Source organism: Dermacentor silvarum, chromosome 1 (genome assembly GCF_013339745.2).
Source record: "Dermacentor silvarum isolate Dsil-2018 chromosome 1, BIME_Dsil_1.4, whole genome shotgun sequence".
NCBI classification, from domain to species: Eukaryota; Metazoa; Arthropoda; class Arachnida; order Ixodida; family Ixodidae; genus Dermacentor; species Dermacentor silvarum.
Genome location: NC_051154.1, coordinates 3,959,847 through 3,972,856, shown reverse-complemented (window position 1 = coordinate 3,972,856; position 13,010 = coordinate 3,959,847). Strand labels below are relative to the sequence as shown.

General features: G+C 52.2%; 1 pseudogene; it reads left to right on the top strand.

Moving 5' to 3' along the window:
* The first annotated feature begins 5,820 nt into the window (after positions 1-5,820).
* LOC125942678 (uncharacterized) lies at positions 5,821-12,541 on the top strand (annotated as a pseudogene).
* Positions 12,542-13,010: the final 469 nt, after the last annotated feature.

The window sequence follows — 13,010 nt, the reverse complement described above, 5'->3', positions numbered from 1 at the left end:
GCACGTGTGCTCTGTTCTCAGTGTGACACTGCTCGCAATCTCGGAGCCTACGATGGCACTCGTTCTTGCACTGTTGTCTGCGTGGTACTGCACGTGTGCTCTGTTCTCAGTGTGACACTGCTCGCAATCTCGGAGCCTACGATGGCACTCGTTCTTGCACTGTTGTCTGCGTGGTACTGCACGTGTGCTCTGTTCTCAGTGTGACACTGCTCGCAATCTCGGAGCCTACGATGGCACTCGTTCTTGCACTGTGGTCTGCGTGGTACTGCACGTGTGCTCTGTTCTCAGTGTGACACTGCTCGCAATCTCGGAGCCTACGATGGCACTCGTTCTTGCACTGTGGTCTGCGTGGTACTGCACGTGTGCTCTGTTCTCAGTGTGACACTGCTCGCAATCTCGGAGCCTACGATGGCACTCGTTCTTGCACTGTTGTCTGCGTGGTACTGCACGTGTGCTCTGTTCTCAGTGTGACACTGCTCGCAATCTCGGAGCCTACGATGGCACTCGTTCTTGCACTGTGGTCTGCGTGGTACTGCACGTGTGCTCTGTTCTCAGTGTGACACTGCTCGCAATCTCGGAGCCTACGATGGCACTCGTTCTTGCACTGTTGTCTGCGTGGTACTGCACGTGTGCTCTGTTCTCAGTGTGACACTGCTCGCAATCTCGGAGCCTACGATGGCACTCGTTCTTGCACTGTTGTCTGCGTGGTACTGCACGTGTGCTCTGTTCTCAGTGTGACACTGCTCGCAATCTCGGAGCCTACGATGGCACTCGTTCTTGCACTGTGGTCTGCGTGGTACTGCACGTGTGCTCTGTTCTCAGTGTGACACTGCTCGCAATCTCGGAGCCTACGATGGCACTCGTTCTTGCACTGTGGTCTGCGTGGTACTGCACGTGTGCTCTGTTCTCAGTGTGACACTGCTCGCAATCTCGGAGCCTACGATGGCACTCGTTCTTGCACTGTTGTCTGCGTGGTACTGCACGTGTGCTCTGTTCTCAGTGTGACACTGCTCGCAATCTCGGAGCCTACGATGGCACTCGTTCTTGCACTGTGGTCTGCGTGGTACTGCACGTGTGCTCTGTTCTCAGTGTGACACTGCTCGCAATCTCGGAGCCTACGATGGCACTCGTTCTTGCACTGTGGTCTGCGTGGTACTGCACGTGTGCTCTGTTCTCAGTGTGACACTGCTTCGCAATCTCGGAGCCTACGATGGCACTCGTTCTTGCACTGTTGTCTGCGTGGTACTGCACGTGTGCTCTGTTCTCAGTGTGACACTGCTCGCAATCTCGGAGCCTACGATGGCACTCGTTCTTGCACTGTTGTCTGCGTGGTACTGCACGTGTGCTCTGTTCTCAGTGTGACACTGCTCGCAATCTCGGAGCCTACGATGGCACTCGTTCTTGCACTGTGGTCTGCGTGGTACTGCACGTGTGCTCTGTTCTCAGTGTGACACTGCTCGCAATCTCGGAGCCTACGATGGCACTCGTTCTTGCACTGTGGTCTGCGTGGTACTGCACGTGTGCTCTGTTCTCAGTGTGACACTGCTCGCAATCTCGGAGCCTACGATGGCACTCGTTCTTGCACTGTTGTCTGCGTGGTACTGCACGTGTGCTCTGTTCTCAGTGTGACACTGCTCGCAATCTCGGAGCCTACGATGGCACTCGTTCTTGCACTGTTGTCTGCGTGGTACTGCACGTGTGCTCTGTTCTCAGTGTGACACTGCTCGCAATCTCGGAGCCTACGATGGCACTCGTTCTTGCACTGTTGTCTGCGTGGTACTGCACGTGTGCTCTGTTCTCAGTGTGACACTGCTCGCAATCTCGGAGCCTACGATGGCACTCGTTCTTGCACTGTGGTCTGCGTGGTACTGCACGTGTGCTCTGTTCTCAGTGTGACACTGCTCGCAATCTCGGAGCCTACGATGGCACTCGTTCTTGCACTGTTGTCTGCGTGGTACTGCACGTGTGCTCTGTTCTCAGTGTGACACTGCTCGCAATCTCGGAGCCTACGATGGCACTCGTTCTTGCACTGTGGTCTGCGTGGTACTGCACGTGTGCTCTGTTCTCAGTGTGACACTGCTCGCAATCTCGGAGCCTACGATGGCACTCGTTCTTGCACTGTTGTCTGCGTGGTACTGCACGTGTGCTCTGTTCTCAGTGTGACACTGCTCGCAATCTCGGAGCCTACGATGGCACTCGTTCTTGCACTGTTGTCTGCGTGGTACTGCACGTGTGCTCTGTTCTCAGTGTGACACTGCTCGCAATCTCGGAGCCTACGATGGCACTCGTTCTTGCACTGTTGTCTGCGTGGTACTGCACGTGTGCTCTGTTCTCAGTGTGACACTGCTCGCAATCTCGGAGCCTACGATGGCACTCGTTCTTGCACTGTGGTCTGCGTGGTACTGCACGTGTGCTCTGTTCTCAGTGTGACACTGCTCGCAATCTCGGAGCCTACGATGGCACTCGTTCTTGCACTGTTGTCTGCGTGGTACTGCACGTGTGCTCTGTTCTCAGTGTGACACTGCTCGCAATCTCGGAGCCTACGATGGCACTCGTTCTTGCACTGTGGTCTGCGTGGTACTGCACGTGTGCTCTGTTCTCAGTGTGACACTGCTCGCAATCTCGGAGCCTACGATGGCACTCGTTCTTGCACTGTGGTCTGCGTGGTACTGCACGTGTGCTCTGTTCTCAGTGTGACACTGCTCGCAATCTCGGAGCCTACGATGGCACTCGTTCTTGCACTGTGGTCTGCGTGGTACTGCACGTGTGCTCTGTTCTCAGTGTGACACTGCTCGCAATCTCGGAGCCTACGATGGCACTCGTTCTTGCACTGTGGTCTGCGTGGTACTGCACGTGTGCTCTGTTCTCAGTGTGACACTGCTCGCCTACGATGGCACTCGTCGGCACTGTTGTCTGCGTGGTACTGCACGTGTGCTCTGTTCTCAGTGTGACACTGCTCGCAATCTCGGAGCCTACGATGGCACTCGTTCTTGCACTGTGGTCTGCGTGGTACTGCACGTGTGCTCTGTTCTCAGTGTGACACTGCTTGCAAACTCGGAGGCCACGATGGCACTCGTTCTTGCACTGTGGTCTGCGTGGTACTGCACGTGTGCTCTGTTCTCAGTGTGACACTGCTCGCAATCTCGGAGCCTACGATGGCACTCGTTCTTGCACTGTTGTCTGCGTGGTACTGCACGTGTGCTCTGTTCTGAGTGTGACACTGCTCGCAATCTCGGAGCCTACGATGGCACTCGTTCTTGCACTGTTGTCTGCGTGGTGCTGCACGTGTGCTCTGTTCTCAGTGTGACACTGCTCGCAATCTCGGAGCCTACGATGGCACTCGTTCTTGCACTGTGGTCTGCGTGGTACTGCACGTGTGCTCTGTTCTCAGTGTGACACTGCTCGCAATCTCGGAGCCTACGATGGCACTCGTTCTTGCACTGTTGTCTGCGTGGTACTGCACGTGTGCTCTGTTCTCAGTGTGACACTGCTCGCAATCTCGGAGCCTACGATGGCACTCGTTCTTGCACTGTTGTCTGCGTGGTACTGCACGTGTGCTCTGTTCTCAGTGTGACACTGCTCGCAATCTCGGAGCCTACGATGGCACTCGTTCTTGCACTGTTGTCTGCGTGGTACTGCACGTGTGCTCTGTTCTCAGTGTGACACTGCTCGCAATCTCGGAGCCTACGATGGCACTCGTTCTTGCACTGTTGTCTGCGTGGTACTGCACGTGTGCTCTGTTCTCAGTGTGACACTGCTCGCAATCTCGGAGCCTACGATGGCACTCGTTCTTGCACTGTTGTCTGCGTGGTACTGCACGTGTGCTCTGTTCTCAGTGTGACACTGCTCGCAATCTCGGAGCCTACGATGGCACTCGTTCTTGCACTGTTGTCTGCGTGGTACTGCACGTGTGCTCTGTTCTCAGTGTGACACTGCTCGCAATCTCGGAGCCTACGATGGCACTCGTTCTTGCACTGTGGTCTGCGTGGTGCTGCACGTGTGCTCTGTTCTCAGTGTGACACTGCTTGCAATCTCGGAGCCTACGATGGCACTCGTTCTTGCACTGTTGTCTGCGTGGTACTGCACGTGTGCTCTGTTCTCCGTGTGACACTGCTTGCAATCTCGGAGCCTACGATGGCACTCGTTCTTGCACTGTGGTCTGCGTGGTACTGCACGTGTGCTCTGTTCTCAGTGTGACACTGCTCGCAATCTCGGAGCCTACGATGGCACTCGTTCTTGCACTGTGGTCTGCGTGGTACTGCACGTGTGCTCTGTTCTCAGTGTGACACTGCTCGCAATCTCGGAGCCTACGATGGCACTCGTTCTTGCACTGTTCTCTGCGTGGTACTGCGCCTATTTGAACCTATTTTTTGCTTTCTCCATCTATTTCCTCATTGCAAGGTTAAACTGTTTAAAATATGACTGCTTGCTGCCCACAAGGTGGGGAAATTGTATTAGTTTAGCAACACTTGTATGGTAGTGTTATCCTTTACAGAAAGGTTAATTTCGTGGTAAGAGTGGGTTTAACCCCATTTTTATAACGCTTGTTCGAGGGGCACAAATGGTAAATTGTGGGGTTTTATCAGAAATCAAAGGAAGTAACCTATACAATATTGTTTTATGCAAGTGTGTTTTAGTGTTAGGATTACTGGTCAGAGAAAAATATACTTTATATCTTTATAGCAGGTACAGATTGGTGTGGGATTTGTGATGCCACTCAACAAGTGACATTACATACTAAAGTGTACCTCCGAAGCCAAGTGCGCATTAGATGTGGCACAGCACCTGTGGACACCAACGCAAGCTTGGGAAAGAAGCCCAACTGGGCAGGCCTGCCGGACTATCTCTGATGCATCTGGGAAGCTTCTGGTAACGCCAGAGAAAGTGGCTGCTGTGAAGAGTAAGTGAACATTCACCTCATTTAAGAAACTTGACTGTATATCTGAAAGTTATCTGGATGAGTTAACGTTGATGTGCACATAATCGAAAGAAATGCCAAAGAAAGAATGATGCGAGTGCCTATACATATGTCTTTTTCTTAAGCCGTATATATGCACTGTCAAAGCAGCATAGGATAATTTCGTGATATTGGTTTCTTGCGAAAGCTGTCCGCAGTTTTCCCCTATAATCGGTTTCAATGACAAGCAATCAAGAAAGTCAGGTAGCTACATGTGCCTTATTTGAGCATAAAAATGAGGAAAGAATTACATTTTTGGTTAGCAGCGCGACGATCTACATGGAAACGGGAGAGAAGGGACAGGAAAGAGCGCTGACTTACAACAATTTTATTGCGCACATAACCAAGGTTTAAATACCACGCTACGGCACAATAGAAAGAACAGAAAGGTGGCACGTGTTCAGGACTCAGCTTCCAACAAACAATATGCAAATCATGTGGTTAAATATTAAATATTAAAATATTAAATATTAAAAGCGAAGCCACATAAGCGGACGCTTATGTGGCTTCGCTCCTGGCTACCCAAAAAGAAAGTGAGCAGCACGCCTATAGTGCACACGTTGGACGGTGTGTCTCTCCCGACGCACGTGCGGTGTGTTCTTGGCCAAGGCCCAAAATTCGCCGTCCAGCCAAGTAAGAGTGCCCCGGAACTATTGACGCTTGTGAGGCAAGTGTCGTGTCGCGCCCCAGAGTCCGAAGTGAACAGGTGCACCTCAGAAGGCGTTGACGCCCTCTTAAGATGCAAAAAGCCTCAATGTAAACTCCCCCTGAGAAGCACTGTACAGTTTTTGCGAAGCAACTCCCTATCTCTGCTCACTTTCGACAAAGAAGCGGGACTTGCCGTCATGCCTAAGACTACCTTTATGCGCAAAGCTAAAGAGGCTATTGATGCGTCCTTTTCATGTCGTGATGATGCGGTGCTCTCCGTCGTTAGGAAAAGAGCACAAAAACTTTGTGAGAAACTAAATCTACCCAAATTAGCCTCATCACTAAAAAACAGTGTGAACTTGGGCCTATAAATGTTTTTCTCTGTTAAAACTCACAAGGTGGACTGGCCTTTACGTGTGATCGTGTCAGAGGCGGACACCCAGCAGCAGTCCCTTGCGAAGTTTTTGCAGACACATTTGAAATGCCTCACAATTGATGATCCTTTTAGGGTGACCGGATCTGGACAGACCATAGAATTTCTGAAAAATCATCACGGCCGAGCGTTATTAGCCTTTTCCATTGACATTAAGGATCTTTATTATTCGTTGCCCCATGACGCGGTGGTCGTCGCTGTCTCCGATTGCATTGACAAGTTTGGCAACGTAGCCTTCCAGAACGCCACTGGTATCACTATAGGGGGATTTTTGGAGCTTTTAGATACGTACTTGAAGTCGACGTTCGCCACTTGGAACGGGAAGACGTACCTACAAAGGGACGGAGTTTGCATCGGTTCATGCATAGCGCCCGTGCTGAGTGACATCTTGCTAGCCACTCACGGCCGTGCACTTTCCAAACGCCTTCCATCTTTCGTGGAAAAAGTTTTTAGGTTTGTAGATGATTTTTTAGTCCTTTTAGATACTGACGCCGACACTGTCGAAACTAGCTGCCGTGATGCCTTATCATTGTTTGAAGAATGTCTTCACCCATTTGTTTTAACCCATGAACTGCCTGTTGCCGATTCGATTAGGTTTTTAGATGTTCGACTCAGTTTTAGGAACAACCAGCTATGCTGGATGTATGAACCCAGAGCTAGCAAAGCTCTTTTACCTTTTAGCTCAGCGCATTCCAAGCTCATCAAGCGGGAAATCGTTAGCCTATGCTTCACCAATTCCCTTTCAAAGTCATGTCACCACTTAATGGAAACCTGTTTCGGGAAACAGGCCCGGAGACTTAAGCAATCGGGCTACCCGGGCAGTCTGCTGACGTCAGTAGCCGGAAGTTTGCAAAAGCAAGAAAAAGCTAGTCACCCCGATTCTGCCACTCCCAGGAACAGAGTCACCGTCATCCCTTACATTCACACCTTGTCCCATAATCTCAAGAAAGTTGGCCGGCGTGCTGGTGTCGACGTTGTGTTTTCGGCACCACAAAAGTTGTCACGCTTATGCAGGCAGGTCAACTGCTATCCCAAGGAGAAAAACTGCTGCAGAACCAACCATCATAACCGCTTTGTCACGTGTGCTGTAGGTGTTGTTTACAACATTCCCCTTTCCTGCGGCCGCGAATACATTGGTCAGACGGGATGCTGTCTCAATGAACGATTAAAGGAGCACAATAATCATGTTTTTAACTCCGTTTCAGGTCATCTCGGTATTCATTGCAGAGACAACGGTTGCAATCCGTTGTTCGATAACACACAAATTATCAGTCGCAATAAAAACAAACACACTAGAGAAATCATTGAAGCGCTTGAAATTCACAAATCTGGGGAGCGCTGTGAGATAAACAGGAGTCTAGAATTTCACAAAACATGTAGTGTGAAAAGAAAATACAGCTGAACGCTTTGCAAACACATTTAGCGAACTAAAAGCATTTGTCAAGCATTGACATATTCAATCGTGTGATGTGATATTTCTGACTATTTTTCTTTTTGCGGCAAATGAAAGTCATCGATCTTGTAGGCGTTGCTCAATACCGCGCGTGCGCGCACTTGACCCTTCTCTGGATCGCACCATGCTAGCGGAGCGGCATTCGCTCGCTAGCACTTTCGCAGCGCCCCTAACAGTCAGAGCTGTGACCCGCGGTTCGCAGTGAGTTGCGACCACGGTGGGCCAGGGGGACAGGGCGAGTCTTTGACTAAGGCGTTTATTCACCTTAGTTATACACGCTAGCATTGGCAACTACAGACACAAACAAAACCACAGTGGCGGAGCGTTCCGCACGGCTGAGACGAAACCCGCAAATGGAGAAAACACGCAATAGGTTGATAATAGAGAGTTCTAGGTTAGGGGAGGTAAGCCGCACCCAAGCGTTGGGGGACGCAAACTCCGGGCCATTCGCGCTCTTGTGTGCTCGCTTTGGGTTCTTTCGTACGCCCGGTGGTTTGCGTGCCCTAACGCTTGCGTCCCCTAACCGAAAACTCTCTAATGGCTCAGCTCAATTTGCGTAGATCTGCGCTCGGGCCCTGGGGCGGTCAGTCGCTCACAAAGCCCGGGCGCTGCAGGGGCGGTGTCCGCAGCTGAGAAGCGGCCAGTCGCTAGCTCCTCAGCAGGCCAACAACGGGGGAACCACCCGAGTGGTGGAGAGGTCCAAAGAAAGGGAAGGAGGCGCGAAAAGCCGCACGTAGTAGACCCTTTAGAAAATTCCGCGCTCCACGCATCGGAGGCGCGAACTACGCTCATCCGCCATTGGTTGTTCAGCCCAGACCACTGCCCGCACGGACCAATGCCTCTCCGCGTGGGGCTGCTTTTCCGTCATGCCAGGTTGATTTGCTAGGGTGCCAGTGCCGAAAATGCAGGTGAATAAGTAACGGCCTTACAACTGTCGCGAGCGCCACCTGTTGTCGTAGCGACTGGCCGCACTCCGTATGGGCTCCGCATCGCGAACCTTCGACGAGTGGTTCCCCTGCTTTCTCCCCACTGGAAATACTATCAACCGACGCAACTCGGTGAGCGGCATTGATCGAGATCAATTTCCCCAAGATCAGGTGAGATCCTCGACTTTGGAAGTTTTGCACCACCGGGACCGCCGCGCTAAGCCTTATCCGTGCCTCGCCAGCCTAGACGCGGGTGCGCGTCCTTTCCCACGCCAATTTCCACGCATACTCCGCTCAGATGGAGACCCTCGGCGCCCGATTCTCTGACACCATGGACGCCGACGCTTCGTCCGGTCAGGATGAGGAGGACACTAATTGGTTTCTTGTCGCTCGGAAAAAGAAACGCTTAGCTCAAGCTGCTGCGAACCTGTCACCTCCTCCGGCGCCCCAAGCACCCCGCAAGACAAATGCGCGACTCCCACCACTGTCTATTGACGATTACAAGATTGTGTTCCGCCCGAGAGATGGTCGGAATCTCGGTGCGTGGCCTTAACCTTCTGTTGCCCGAGCCATCGGCATAGCAGTGAGGCTAGACAGTGCCGTTCTCAACAAACTTATTATTCGCAGCACACCGGACGAGAACCTCGCGGCATGGCTTCAGATAGTTCAATTTATCTGCATGGTCGTTACCCAACACGCCGTCCAAGCGTATGTAGCTGCCCCCGACAACTCTTGCAAGGGTGTAGTCTCAGGCCTTGAACCCAACACCACCACAACGACGCGTCTGAAAAAACCTCCGTTGCTCAGAAGCTCCTGTTCTACACGCTCGCAATATGGGACCTACGAATACGGCCCTGATCACATTCTCCGGCACCCATGCACCCCACTACGTCCGTATGTACGGAGCAGAACTCCGCTGCCACATCTACCGACCGCGCCAACCAGTATGCAACGTTGGGGCCGGACTCACAGCCATGGCCGTTCGAGGGACCGTGGCTATAAGAAAAAGGGATCCGACAAGAAAGAGCGAGAGGGCAGCGCAGTTCCCCCCCTTCCGTCTCACAGCCCCCACCTACTCCGCAACCCATGATGACCGACAATGAGCCGCGTCTTAACGACTCCCTGCAAACCTCTCGCACAGACTATTGCACACAACAGGCACTGAAAGAAATGGCCGTCTCCCTAAAGACTCAATTGGTGACTATAATGCAGGCGGAAAGGCGGAAAAAAATGAAAGAGGTCATTATGGCTCAAGTCATAGCTCCGCTTCAACAGTTAATACAGCAGGCCCTGCAACCCGCTGTCCAGCAGATAGTGGCCGATATTAAACAACAGATAGCGACTGCACTCGGCCAACTTTCAATCTCTCCACCTTTATCCAAACGCTCCCTTCACGAGAAACACAAAGATAGCATCCTTACCTTCTGTGGCCGTACCTTCTGTGGCCGTTCTGTGGCAGTCGCTATCGAAACGGCCGACTGCACTCGGCCAACCAGTGCTGTCACCCGTCACACACTCGGAGTGGGCTACGCCCATTGTGCCGGTTTTGAAAAAGGATGGCACCGTGAGACTTTGCGGTGATTTTAAAGTCACTTTAAACCAATGCTGCGAGTTGGAGCAATACCCCTTGCCTCTGATCGATGATATGTTCGCTAGCCTGAACGGAGGCAAGTATTTCAGCACCCTCGACTTACGTGATGCGTATAATCAAATTCTCTTGGATGAAGACTCGCGGAAGCTTTGCGTTATCAACACGCACCGCGGGCTATTTGCGTACAATAGATTGCCGTTTGGTATTGCTTCGGCACCAGCTATCTTCCAGCGGAAAATTGAGACTGTTTTGCAGGGCTTATCATGTGTTCAGGCTTATCTGGATGATGTTTTGGTATCGGAAAAAGATGAAGGTGGCCAGGATTTACGGCTCGTGCTGCAACGATTCAGAGAGCGTGGAGTAAAACTGCGGCTTGACAAATGCAAGTTCCATGAACAGTCTGTCACGTATCTAGGGCACAGAATAGATGAAGAAGGTCTTCACCCGATGGAAAAAAATGTGGAAGCAATCTTAGAGGCTGCAGAACCACGGAATGTCGGTGAATTGCGTTCGTTTTTGGGCATGCTCACATACTATTCCAAGTTTCTACCTAACATGTCGTCTCTGCTCGCACCACTGTACCAGTTGCTCGAGAAACACTCGCGGTGGAAGTGGGAAAACGTGCAGAAAGCAGCGTTTCTAACGGCAAAGCGCAGTCTGCGGGAGGCAGGAGTGCTCGTACACTTCGATCCTAAGAAACCACTGAAACTAGAATGTGATGCGTCACCGCATGGTATTGGAGCCGCATTGTGTCACACTGATGGGAGTGTCAACAGACCCATCGGGTTTCGTTCCCGAACGCTGACCAAAGCCGAGCGAAATTATTCGCAGCTGGAGCGAGAGGCCCTGGCTCTCGTGTTTGGTGTATCTAAATTTCGGGACTATCTTGCAGGCCACGAGTTCACCTTGGTCACCGACCACCAGCCGCTCCTGGGCCTCCTGAAGTCTGACAGGCCTACACCACCACTGGCTGCTGCTCGTATCCAGCGGTGGGCGTTGTATCTCGGAGGATTCCGCTACAGGCTACAATACTGTCCTGGCAAGCTGCTCATAAATTCAGATGCCCTGAGCCGCTTGCCCCAAGAGACGAACGAGTCGGAGGCCGGAGGTGAGCCTGCTGATTATCTCCTAGCGTTGGAAACCTTCTCAGACGGGACTATTTCACTGACGGAGTTAAAACGACAAACGGCAATCGACCACATCTTATCAAAAGGCGTAAGATATGTACAGCAGGGCTGGCCAGCAAGTAAGGCTGTGGAAGCGGACATGAAAGCATTTCTTGACCGGAGATTGGAGCTGTCCGTAGCACATGATTTATTGTACTGGAGCCGGAGAGTTGTGATTCCAGAAAAACTGCGCGCACGAGTGTTGGAACACTTGCATGAAACGCATCAGGGTTCCTCGGCTATGAAGGCAGTCGCCAGGTCCTCTTTTTGGTGGCCGGGTCTCGATAGCGATATCGAACGGCTATCCGCTTCCTGTAAAAGATGCATTCAAAACCTGCCTATGCCGTCAGCCGCACCAGCAAGGAACTGGCCTAAGCCAGAGGAGAGCTGGGAAAGAGTACACGCTGACTTTGCTGGGCCGGTCGCGGGTACAATGATCCTCGTGCTTGTAGACGCCCACAGCAAGTGGATAGAGGCTGTTCCCATGAAGAGAGCAAGCACCTCTGCTACTGTGAGCTGCTTGAGGAATATATTCTGTCGATTCGGTATTCCCCGTACCATCGTAACAGATAATGGCACACAATTCACCAGCGAGGAGTTCGCGACATTCACGAAGCGGAATAATGTAACTCACGTGCGCACGCCTGTGTACCACCCGCAATCAAACGGGTTAGCGGAAAGGGCTGTTCGCACCATTAAAGACGGCCTCAGAAAGATGGGCAACGGCAGCATAGGGGATAACCTGGATCGTCTTCTTTTTAATTACAGACGGACTCCCCTCAGTTCTGGAAAATGTCCTTCTGAACTTCTCTTAGGCTACCGCATCCGTTCCCGCTTGGACGCATTATTCCCTCCCATTCATGCAGGATCTACAAAAACGGACGAGTGGACGGTGCCAGCGGATGTCGCCGTTCATGTCCGTAATTACGGGCAGGGAGATAAGTGGACTCCGGGAAGAACCGTATCCGTATCCGGCGCCCGAATGGTCACCATTGATACACCTGAGGGACCCGTACGGCGGCACGTTGATCAGGTGCGCTCGGCCCAGTCAAGCCCGGGGCAGTGTGAACCTATTCCCGAAAACAAGGAAGAGACAGAACCATCCACGAATCAGGTAGTGTCCCCAGTACGACCACCTGTCCAGGGGCCTACGCAAGACACCCCACCTGCAGATGCTGGCGAAGTACCGCTACGTCGTTCAAAGCGACAGCGGAAACCACCACAGCGTCTCTACAATCTTAAGGGAAGAGAAATGTAGCAACGGAACCTATCTGGCTGCCATCGCCGCTTATCACGACAAAGCTAGTCACACGTGGACACAAGCAGTGCTCACTTCCCCCTCTCCCCTCCTGGCTATAAAAGCCCGATTCTACGATCAATAAAGGCTTCTTCTTATGCTTGCACGGAACTCGTCTCATTCGGGGATCGGAGCGCGCGCTGGGTGGAACCTTACGATGTAACACCTTCGCCCTGCCCGATTACCGACACCCACCCCGCTAACACCGGAAAGATCTCTTCCCGGCACCTCCCAGGCCGATGTGCCGCCATCCGGACAGCACCTGGGTATCAACCAAGCACAAATAATAGCTGATCATGGCCAGAAGCCGTAGGGTGACTCGCACTATCCCCCAACTCCTAAGCGTGTGACAATGGAATTGCAGGGGCTACCGCCGGAAACGCAGATCGCTGACGCAATTCACTGCCACACAGCCCCATCTCCCCGATGTAATAGGGCTGCAGGAAGTGCATTGTACTCCTACACTTCCCGGCTACAACACGTACACACCGTTAGTGTCCAAACATATGACCGTTATCGAACACAGCCTCCAAAGCTCA